Genomic DNA, 12,023 nt, shown 5'->3' on the forward strand with positions numbered 1-12,023 from the left:
GGAGCCAGGAAATAGGGTCCCATCAGGGATGCACACAGCCAGCCTGGCCTGCGCAGACAACTGGTAAAGCTCTGCACATCCATGGCTCAGCAAGGCCAGCATCGTCAAATCACAACAGCATTTATGGTCTTTTTCTCTGAAGCATACAAAGCTATTTTCAGAATTCCCTGTTGAAGGGATATTTGGTTCCTGTCTGTTTTCTACCGGGATGAGAAAGGCAGTTCCAGTTGCTCAAGTCAGATGGGAGCAGCAGCAGACAATAAATATATCCCCAGCTTGGACCACGGCAATGGAGGCTGAGGAGCTGCAGGTGTTTTCCTAGTGGGCCCACAGACGGGACCTTTCATGGCTCAGTTTCCACCTTTTCTTCCTGCCACTTCCTCTCCCACTCCATGGAAAGTCAGTGCTGACTGCAGACCGAGGAATCTCACGGGTATCACAAGGTTTGGACTTTGCTGCTTCATCACCAGCAAAACTGCATGCTCACCTTGAGGTTCCTGCTGAGCTGACCCAAGGGAAAATGCCTTGCTGATCTGAACTTTGATGATCAGTTTAACCTTGAACTGACAAGCAAGGCTCTCTGTAAGTGGTTACGGGGAGCATCAGAGCGCCCTGACACTTTAGCCAGGCTTCATCCTTTGATGCTTGCATAAAAGCAAGATACCAGAGCATAAACACAGAAGTCCCAAAGCACTGAATTAATCTCCTGTATGTACAGTGCCACAAAGCACAATCAGCAACCAGATCTCCTGGTTTTGCTTTTACCTACCCCACAGGTCAAGCTTTAATTTCCGCTCTAGGCTCACTGCTGCTTTGTCACATAATCCCTTCAGAAACCCAGCAAATTCCATTTTAAAGGTATTTGTGCTCCCTGCTTCCACTTGAAGTACCTCATGCTTCCCCCTCAAGCACTGAGCGACCCACGTGATGCCTCCACTTCCAGCTCAGAGAAAGGACCAAGGACCATAAATTGTCTCTTGCTCCTTTAAACTCCCTCTGGAGCAAGTTCACACCTCTTGTCACACCCAGCTCCTCTGCACAGCATTTAGGAGCATCTGCAAAATGTAACCAAGTGGGCAGACACGGGGCTGGCTGGAGCTCTTCCACAAAGCACCCCACCTCCAGAGCAGCGCAGGAGGAGCCACTTCCAGCCAGACCTTCCCTGGTGCGGTACCGACTCATTCCACGCGAGGGAGAAGCTGCCCGCAGAAGAGCGGGAATAGGGACAGGCAGCTCCCACGGCGGCTTCCCCTGACCAGGGCCAGACAGAGATCAATTCGCAGATCAAACCTTCAACCCTTGCTGCTTCTGCCTCACACAGGGTCACAGGCACTGGCACCTCCAACTGTAAATGCATTCGAAACCTTAGCAAAGGACAGAGGTTTCCAAATTTAGCCTGTTCAGACAGGAGGAGAAGCCACGCAGTGCAGGAAGGTCTGCACTGCTCATCATTCCTTCTGCTTCATCCTCCTGCTTTGCAGCACAAATCAGGCTTAAACAGATTCGCCGCCTCTCATCTCAAAGCCACAGCTGGGAAAACCAGAGAGGTAGGGCTCTGCCCTACCAGTCTGGAGAAGCCAGGAACAGAAATGATTGGGACACAAACAGGCACACACTGCTCCATGGCACGGACGCTGGCTGGACTGAGAGCCATTTGGTGGGCCAGGGTGGAAAATAATGGTGAAATGGAAGAGCACTGCTTCTCCAGCTCTCAGGTTCTCCATCCAAATGACAGGAGCATCAGCAGTTTTGGAAGCTCCTGATACACATTAACATACATGAACAAAAAGAGGTTGGGGACAGGATCCTACAGAAGGTCCACTTTAAAGTTATAGGTAGTGGTCCCAATCCTGCGATCCTTACTCACCGAGTAGTCCCTTTGAAATAGAGACGACTGCTCATGTGAGTAAGGGATGCAGGATCAGGCCTGTCTACCACAGAGGATGAATCCTGAACTGGAGAAGACATCATGGCCTCTGAGCATTGTGAGACACTCATGCCTGGTCCAAGGGTTTTGCTGAGAGACAGTCCCGGCTGGGCCACGACATCTGCAAACAGCTCACCAAGCACAGATCATGGGGAGCAAGACAGTGGACAAATAAGGCTGGACAAGGGATGCTCCACCCAACCAGGGATGCGCTTGGTTCATCCTCAGCATGCCATCTCACAGATACTCCCAGCTCTGTGAGGAGGTTTTTCTTAACCCCGCTGTGCTCCCAGCAGTGCTCCCAGCAGGCTTCTGAAAACAATATTGGGAGAAGGAAAGCCAACAGTCTTGGGCCAGCTCCCAACCTCTGTCTGGGTCTCCCAGCTACAATTAACATAACTTTAGGAGTAGCTGATGCCCACAAGAGAGGAGAATAACCCCACTCTTAGCTCACCAGATCATTTTTAATTCCACTAGTTAAGGGGAAAAAGGCAGCTCTCTAAAGCAGCCTCCAGCCCTGGGAGGCACCCAAAGAGTAGAAAGCCAGTCTGTGTGAGGAATAAGCTCTGAAGACTGCACCCTTCAAGGCCAGACAGATTGCGCTGCTTCCCATGACAAGGAGGTAGAGGCACCTCCTCCTTTCTAAGAGGTGTTCTGCAGGTCTCCATCCAGCGCTCAGACCCCCAGGCTCCAGTCTCTTACCCTCCCTCCCTGCCCTCAGCTGCCCCGGCACTGACACTGCAGTACCACAAAGCACAGTGGTACTAGTTGAGTATGACACACGTGCACAGGGACTTCCACCTTCCTTCCCTTGCCCTTGGGCTTGCACCACCATCCCACCTGACTGAGAGGAGCATGCTGACAGTGCCAAGCATTTACCCTCCTCCCTTTGCACCTGCACAGCTCTGCCCATGCTCCACCCGGACAGGGGACAACCATAGCCAGCTGCAAAGCGCTGCCCCTTAGAGCCCAGCACAGAGCAGAGTCCCTGGTAAACACAGCTATGCAGCTTCCAGCCTCACCCAGCTCCCCATGATGAGCACCCAACCATTTGCTATCCCAAAGGGGACCCCTAGGAGCCTGTTTCCCAACCCTGCCATACGACCAGGTCTGTGTAAAACTCCCTGCCCACGTCAGCCTGCCCAGGGCTGGGCCCTGCGTCGGGACCAGTGTCTGTCTTTGCAGATGGATAATTAAATTCTCTTTCCATTTCCTTTTTCCTCCTGATGGTTTCTCTGGCTGGCAGCTCCTCCACAGCCCTGCACAATCCAGCAACATTAGTCAGGGAAATTCTGCTCCCTTCCTCCCCTGAATGTTGCTCTTGGTTCAATATAAACAGCAGAGTGAACTGCGCAACAGTTGGAGCTGCAGAAGCATTTGCCCTTTTCAGGCTGGCAAACACACCTGCACCCTGCAGCTTCTCCCCAAGTAACATGGCTGATGTGTGTGATTAAAATGAGTGTTATGTTCCTGGCAATTGGAAGCAATTAGCTAATGATCAGGAATATGCAATCAGCTGGATTGGGGTTGCAGCACACCTCAATTTATGAGCCATGGTGCAGAACACTCCTTGAGAGTAGGGCCTAAAAAAGCCTACCAGCAATGGCATGAGATGCTCTCAGAAAAAAACCATAGTGCTCTCCTGCAGGACACCTGAGGAAGAGATGGAGCAATGATGAAATGGAGGTAAATCAAAGAGCTGTCTCCCAGAGCTCCCACAGAAGGGAAGGAGTGTGTGCCCAGATAAAGTATCCACACAGATCCTCACTGAGTGTAAAAGATACCTGTCCTTCTCCCTGCCACTAAGCAGTGGCTTTCTTGGAAGCAGTACTGGTACCTGAAGTCTTTGATGGTGGCAAAAGCATTCCCAGGACCTGCAGAGACACACACACACCATCTCCACCTGACAGAGGACAGCAGTGGAGGAGTTATCCTGCTGGGATTTACAGCTCCCCTACAGATACCCCTCACAAATGTTCAGACTGAGGGTTTCAGAGATGATCTGTCAACTGGGGCCTCTTGTACCCTGTAACACACTGTGCTCTCCACAGGCAATGTCCTGAGCCCAGGCAGAGCACTGCAGGTCTCACAGCCCTCCATCAGGACCTCCAGCAGCTCCACATCACAGCCTGGGCTGTGTAGTTTGACTCTCCCCATAGCTGTAAAGCCCAGCCTGCCGCCTGCCCCAAATGGATGGAACTTCAAAAAGACTTTCCGAAGATTTCATGAGCTTGCTGCTGGCTCTCTCTGCTCCCAGATCCATGTCAGCCCACTGCTGGCTGCCCACCAAGCACTGGATGGAGCATTCATACTGGCTTCTTGTACCCTGCCAGTGCAGACACCAAGGCTGTGGCTGGGGAGGATGCCATCACAATGATCAAAACGGGAATCAAGAGAAGCTCTCCAATGCCTTGCTCTCCCATCTTCCTCCATCTACTTGCTCCAGCAAACACCAAGCCTGGTGACACCTCTGCTGCACAACTCACCACTTCTCTGTGCCCTGCAGCGTGACTGGAGATTCACATTTTGTTAAATGCTGTGATGATGGGAGAAAACTTGAAGTCACAGAATATCTAAATCAAATGGTGCTGTCAAAAGGAATTTAAACAACGTTTCTTCCAAGCTGAAGAGTAATAGTCAGAAACTGCTGAATGGTGCTTCTCCTTATCAGAGATGCTGACCGGTAGGGAGAAAATTAGAATAGTCAGTCTGAATTTATAGTGAAACACAACAAAAGACCTTCTTGGATAACGAAATATCTGGCTCAGTCTTAACAGAGATTGTGCTGGATAGCAGAGAGCTCCCCATGCCCTTCCACAATGCAGGTGTGAAATGGCAAGGTCTGGGACTCACAGCAAGGAGTGATTATAAATATAGATTATTTACCAAGATTGGTGGACACTGACAGGTCCTAATGGTGCTCTGGTACCCAGATGAACACCCTGCCTGAGGCTGCTACAGGCAACACCACAGCTTGCTGGGCTGGGAGGTTGGCTCTGCAATTGCAGTGCTCTTGCAACAGAGATGCAGTAAGAGGCAGCCCAGCACAGAGCCAGCACCACCCCGCCAGTGCCACAGCCTTGGGCTGCTTCAGTCCAGTCCCAAACTTCATTAGCAGTTTTGCAGCAGTGAGAGATTCCTGCTAACCACTGAGATGATGCCATCTGCTTCCACTTAAGTGCTGGCTTACAGGAGCAGCTACAGAGCAAAGGACTCCAGAGAGACTTTGCTCTCCTGAGCACACAGGGACTGAACAGCAGCTGCTGGGACAGACACAGCCTGAATTCACCTTCCAAAAGCAGCCTAGTACTTCCCTTCTGTGCAGAGTAGACACCTGGGAGGCACAGCAGCCCTCCCACTTTGGTTTTGCTATCAAGCTCCATCATACACCCATCCACCGGCCACTTCCCTACAGGCACAGAGAACTTGCTCCCAACAGGCATCACAGGTTCACTGACTTACTGCTCTGCATGGCACTGCAGCAGAGGAGGGGTTGACTAAGCTGTTCCCACATCTCTCAGTCTGTCCTCTACAAAGCCAAAAGGAATTTGCAGTGATAAGCCAGGACCCCAAAATTAACATCTACCAGGCTTGCTTTCCTTCCTTTTTACTTTCTTTCTTTCTAGATCAGGGTCCTGTAGAGATCACAGTGTGCAGAGAAATCATTACCTAGACACCTTTTTCATGTATTCATTTTTATGTACACACTGCTTGGGGCAGCCACGTACTCATCTGCTCCAAAAAAGGGCAAGATGTATCAGCAGTGCCTGCACAGTCCTAGCCTGCACAAGACTACAGAGCAGACACTGGACATCAAAACAGCAGCATGGGAGTGTCCAGGTGGCTTCTGAAAACAGCAGCAGGAGGAAAGGGATAAAGAGCAAGGGACACCTTGTGTGGGGAGGGCTAAGGAAGTATTGGCCATGACTGGTAGTTGAGCTGCAGGAGGACTCTACCGCCTTGTTTTACAGGTCATACCTGCCTTGGGAGGGAGAGCAGTCCTCTTGCTCAACAGGAGGTTTCATGGCTTGAAACAGATTGCTTAATCTTTGGCAGTTTGGGATCGGCAACTACCCTTTTCCTGTGGTTGCTGCTTCCTCTCTGAGCACACACTGTTTTCAGAGCCAGAAACAGACATTATGCTCCTCCCAGCCTGCTCCCTGGGCCCTGCAATTCCCCTCAACAACTCCCTTTGGAAGAGCTGGTGCCTATGGTGGATTCACAACCACGGCGGAAGATGAACTAAGTTCTCCTTTCCTTCCCAACAAAATAGTCTTGCTTGGAGGGAGATGAACTGCGTTTTCCTGCAGAACAGTGCTCTTCGGTGAGAAAGGATGAAACATCAGGCCATGCCATGAACAAAATGCAGCAGCACACTGTGATACTGCAGTAGTACCAACCAGCTGGGCAGAACTGCCACAAAAGCAAAAGCCTACACAGCTTCACAGAAGGGATTCCCAACATGATCCTATCCTACTGTCTCAATCCCATTACCAGCTCCTCAGCCTGTCTGTGGTTTTGCTTACCCCACCACTAGCCACAATGCCTGGCACCTCCTGAAGGACAGCCACGCTCGGCTCCACACCACCATGGCACCAACACTGCAACCAGAGATGGGAGAGTGGCCAGACCTCAAGTGCATTCTCAAACACCAGAAAAGAGAGCTTTCTCTACAGCGTATCACCGTGTAACAAGCACATCTAGTGTAACAGTGCCTTCACTTCTCCAGTTTGCCCTTGCTTTGCTGTTATATATTGGCAAGCAGTCCTACTCAGCTCTGAACTTCTCCCAGGAGACACTTCTCTTCAGAGCCCCAGTTATAGTGACATTGCTATCCTGGTCTGTTACAGCCCTGTCCCAGGCACCCTGAGGCACTCCTGGGGACTTATACACATTGCAGAGCACACACACAGCCTGTACACACACAGCTTCAGGCCACACACACTGCACAGAGTAGCCTGGCTGCTGAATACTGGGACTTGAGAGGCCAGGAGAGTCCTGCCTCCTGCAGCCCACTGGGCACAGCCATGCTCAGGCAAGCAGGACCTGCTGCGAAGACCTCCCACAGCAAAGGAAGAACCAGCACCTCTGCCACCAGCCTGCTGGTTAGCTCTGAACTGGGGGGAGGCCCTGAGCAGTGCAGTGGAGCTGGGCACAGCACCTCACATTAGCATCCCAGCTCCAGAGCTGACAAACCTCCCACCGAAGGCAGCGCCTGGCACAAAGGCTCCTTTGTTCCTGACACACGAGCCCTTTCCAGGCTGCTGCCCGGACACATCATCTTTATTGTGCGCTCCTGACTTGAGCAACAGGCGGGGCTCAATAGCCCCTTTCTGGGATGATGCTGGAGCTCACACACAGGAGGCTGCAAATGGCAGGGGACTGCCAAGGTCTTGAGCCTTGCCAAGCAGTGAGCACTGGCACTGCATGTTCTTCACTACTTACAGCAACACAAGCCTCTCTTGGGGCGTCGATGACCTAAACCCCTTCTCACAGATGTGGCAGAGCTCCTGCATCATCCAGCCAGCCACAGTCACCTGCCACTGACTCCACTGTTGTGGGCAAAGCTGTGGGATGCTGAGCAAAAGGACAGAAGACACATTTCTGTGCAAAATCCCTGCTTGTCCATGCACTTTCAAATTGTTCCATTATGTACCAGTATGGAGACAACTCTGAAGCGGGAAGGAGGAAAATGGGAGTGTAAACTCTTGTCCTTATTGTGACACAGACATGGTGGGATCTGTTTCCAGTCCCTGCTCCCAGTCCAACCAGCAAGAGGGGCAGGAGGGCTGGGGGAACTCTTGCTAGATCCCATGAATGGTTAAACTCTCCCTATTTAGCAGTGGTGGGAGCGAATTTATCTTCAAGCCAGAGTCTTGATACCACCTGTGATGAGGCCAAGAGACAAGCAAATTCCTCCAGCGAACTTATCCCCTCCTATACTGCCTACCTGCTACAGGGAGTCTCCTCCACAGCCACAGGGCCATGAGAAAACACTGCTTTTATTTTCCCACCCGTAGCTTGCCACAACCCAGCATCTCTTCAGCTTGAGCTCAAGCCAGAAGACAGCTAGGTTTAAGGTGAAGTGATTGGACTTCCCAATAATGTTTGTGAGACAGCTCTTGGAAACTGTCCTTACTGGAGCACATAGGCATTCACTGAAGTCCAGAGCTGTGCCTGACAAAGCAGCTCCAGCAGCCAGGGAGACCAGCAGAGTCCAACGACTCCAGGCTCCAACGGTGCCAGAGAAAATCTTGGTCACCTCAGCAGCAGACATCAAGGCAGGAAGGAGAAGGGCCCTTTGCCATGTCAGGAAGGAGAATTCTCTGGCAGTTTCTGCAAGCAGCTGGTGGTCTCCCAACCTCCTCACCACTGCCTGGGACCTGGAGCTGACTCCCCAGCTGGCTCCCACCCCATGCTCCCAATCCTCAGTGCTCCTACTGACATCTCTGCTCCTAGAACACAAAGCCTCCAGAAGGGCCCCGATCCCCTTTTCCACTGATCTACAGGGCCCTCAGATACAAAGACCGCAGCAGGGACTCTTTACATCCATTCACATACCTACAGCACCTTCCTGCAGCCCCACATGGTTGCACTGAGCACGTCTTCCAGCCAGGCATAGCTCAGCACTCTGCAGAACAGGCCGGAACTTTTCATCAGGAAACTGCTCCAATATGTACCATTTCCAGGCCTTTTATCCAGCTGTGTTTTTTGGACTCTGTTCTGTCTTCTTCCTACTCCCCACCCCACTCTGTGTGAGCATGCAGAAGGATGAGAACAGAAATATAAAAACCTTCCCAACCATCCCTACTTGCACAGCCACACCACCTGGCAGCAGGGTGCTGCCCCTCACTTGTGGAGCTGGGGAGCATCATGCTACAGCCCAGCACCCTGGAACACCCATTTCCTTAAGCAGACACACAGGGCTGGTTCCCAGCCGTGATGCTGCTCCTCTATGGAGCTGTTCCCCCCACCAGCACAAAACGGGACACATGACACCCCTGATCCCACCCTGCAAAGGTTACAGCCATTGGAGAGAGCAGCACAAGCAGCCTTGAAGTCCTGGTAATTAGGGCAAGATGCCAGGACCTCTCAGGGTTGGAGCTGTGTCTTATCAATACCCACACTCAAGGGGCTGGCAGACTGCAGGAGGCCCTGGGGCAAGATCCTACTCCATACACACCAAGAGCCCTCTGCTTAGCAGGAAGCACAGGGCTCTCCCAGGAGCCTGGTGCCTCCCCTCTGCCATTCAGCATGGCTTAAGCTGTAGCCATGGCTCCAAACGCTGCTCCACCTCAGAGCTGGAGACGGATGAGGTCATCTCCAGTCTGAAATCACTTCCGTTCTCAAGCTGCTCTCAAGACTATGCCACAGATTAAAGAGTGGGATGGGTGGGGAGGGAAACCCAAATCAGTGGAGCATGTTCCCCATTAAGAGCTCAACACTTCATTAATCTCTGCCTTCCAGTAAACTGCCATCTGAAACCCCCACCCTCCCTTCTTCCCCTGCAAGAACAAACCTGGCAGGGGCTGCTTGGAGTTAATAGCAGGGTATGGCACAAGCTTGCACAGGATTACACTTGGCCCCCAGCTCCCCAAAGTCAACCCAAGCAGAGCAGTGGGGAGAAATCACAGCTTGGTGCTGTCAGACCAGCTCAGCCACATCACCCCACCTTGTGCCCAGCTCCAACTGCTGGCCTCCAAACGCCTGCACTGCAGCAGCCCAACTTTCCCCCTACGCACATAGTGTTGGAAATGGTTTGTGCTGGCAGCTGATCCTGTCCATGCAGCACTGAGCACCAACATCACAAGCTTGTGGCCTCTACAACATCCGCATTCTCCACTGTCCAAGTGGCCACACTGGCCAAGGCAGCAGCAGGATTTTCCTACCTGGATCAGGTAGTACTTAACCCAATACCTGAGGAACCAGGCTGAGCAAGAAGGATGGAAATTCAGGTCACCAGCACAGGGGAGTCCTAAGGAAAAGAGCCTTGCAGTGGTCACATTTGGCCACAAGAAACCAGACTGACAGTTTAGTAGCAAAATTTTAAAAACACACTGACCACAGATGAATCAGTGTCTCATTCTTGGAAGCACTAAACCAACCACAGGATCCAACAGTGCCTCAAGCAGTAACGGCCAAGACACATCACTGTCACACAGCTCCCTCCTACATGGTTGTGGGTATTTTCCCCTCACCACAGATTTTGCTCTACACAGGAAGGTACTGAGCTTTTGTGGGTCTCTTCCAGAATTCCCAGTCTCACTGCAATGGCAGCCATTGGATGGGGCCATTTTGTCAGCAATTACAGCTGCTGTGATCCATACGCTGCTTGGACCAAGTCCAACTGCAGCCCATGCATATGGCCTTGGCCTCACTTGTGCCACAGCAGCAACTGGCCAAAGCAATACTGCACATGGTACCTTCTTAGTACCATGGGGTAATGAGAGCTATTGCAAAAGCAACAGATGAAGAAGAAAGGTGCAGAGTATTCTCAAAGGAAAGAGCATGCTCAAGTGTGCAGTTATGGATCACATGCTGCATACTTCTAGGGCTTCCTCAAGCACATGAAGACTGGAACTCAGGACTATGTGCACTGCTAATCCTGTGCTAGCTTCTCTGGATCACATGCCGCCCCTAGGGCTGAACAGCAGCAGTACAGCATGACTGCTTCTCCCATAGAGCACTTTGCTCCGGAGCCTCTTTCCAGAGGCCAGTTCTGGATACCAAACAGCAGAAACTCAATGAAAGCAAAAGCTTCAGCCCTTTTAGAAGCAGTGAGCTCCAGGGGAAGGAACGTCTCAGATCCAAGCATCAGGCACAGACCTGGGCTGTACAGGTGGTTCCTCTTCAGCACAGACTAGGAATAAACAGCTGTGGGACAGACAATTTCCAGCAGGGGAAGCAGCAGGCTGTTCCTACCAGGCTGCATTCCCACCAGCTGCTTTCTGCCCATTCTGGCTTCCCACCTGTAAGTTGGTAAGATGCCAGCAGTCAATAACAAAGTGAGGACTCAGTGAGGAAGCAAATGTCCAACAAGCAGGTTACCTTGTCAGAGAGATGAGGAGACACAGACCTACAGGCCAGCGCCTGCTAGCTCCCAATAGGAGAGCTCCAACAGCAATGAGCTGAGCAGGGTGTGCTGCATATCCCACTGCCCTGAGAAACACCAACCACCGCATGGAAGGAACAGGTCTGAAGTTGAACGTTTGGGCTAAGGAGATTCCTGAGGCTCAAATGCCTCTGGGAAGCTTCACTTGTGGCATGACTGACTCACAGAGGAGTGGAGCCGCTCCTTCAAAGTAGCTGCTAGGTATCCCTAAAAATCAGAGCCTCCAGACAGAAATGCATCTATACAGAGGTGTTATGTCCTGGGCTTCAGTTTTAAAACAGCAATGAGGAGTACTTCACTATGAGCATCCACACCTGGCCTGGCTGGGCCAGTGATGTCCTGGCCAAGTCCTCAAGGACCCTGGCCTAGAAGGCACTGAGGAAGGGTTGTGCTCTTCACCTTGCACCCAGGCACCCTGGAGAGCTCTGAGCCACACTCTTTGTCTCAAAAAAATCCCCCATCAGCACTGTCTGTAGGAGACTCTTGTTCACAAATAGCTTCACACTTTTCCAGTACTCAGCTGCTCCTTGTGTGCAGGAAAGGACAGCTATTTTATCTGCAAACCACTGGACATGAATAATCCTGCAAGTAAGAGCAGGCATGCTCTAACATTCCCCATTTTCCTAAATGTTGTTGTTGATTTGCTTGGGTTTGTTTTTAGTTTTAATTGCTCAATTTACAAGTAAAAGCCATTAAGACAGAAGGCAAAGGCTTCTGTCAGGGCAGCTTAATAAGAATCAGACTGAACTGCATTTGAGGAACACACAGATATGATGCAGATAAACACACAAACCCACACCCTGTTTTCCAAAACACAGATCCACTGAGGAACTGTTGAACATTCTGAATAGCAAGTTCAGAGGATACAGAAGAGATGCTATGAAATCATTAATGTATTAAGAGCAACAGAAAGAAACCCAATTCAAAAATCCTCTCTCTTCCCAGGCAAACCAGGCTTCCTCTATGCAAAGGAATTCCACAGAC

General features: G+C 51.3%; 1 protein-coding gene across 2 annotated transcripts in view; it reads right to left on the reverse strand.

The window, feature by feature from the left end:
• The window catches only part of SEPTIN5 (septin 5), a gene marked incomplete at its 5' end in the record, with an annotated part of 58,793 nt that overhangs the window by 22,212 nt on the left and 24,558 nt on the right, over window positions 1-12,023 (reverse strand). The gene's annotated exons all lie outside the window — the stretch shown is intronic.

The sequence above is a fragment of the Psittacula echo genome (genome assembly GCF_963264785.1).
Source record: "Psittacula echo genome assembly, chromosome: 13".
In the NCBI taxonomy this organism is placed as follows: domain Eukaryota; kingdom Metazoa; phylum Chordata; class Aves; order Psittaciformes; family Psittacidae; genus Psittacula; species Psittacula echo.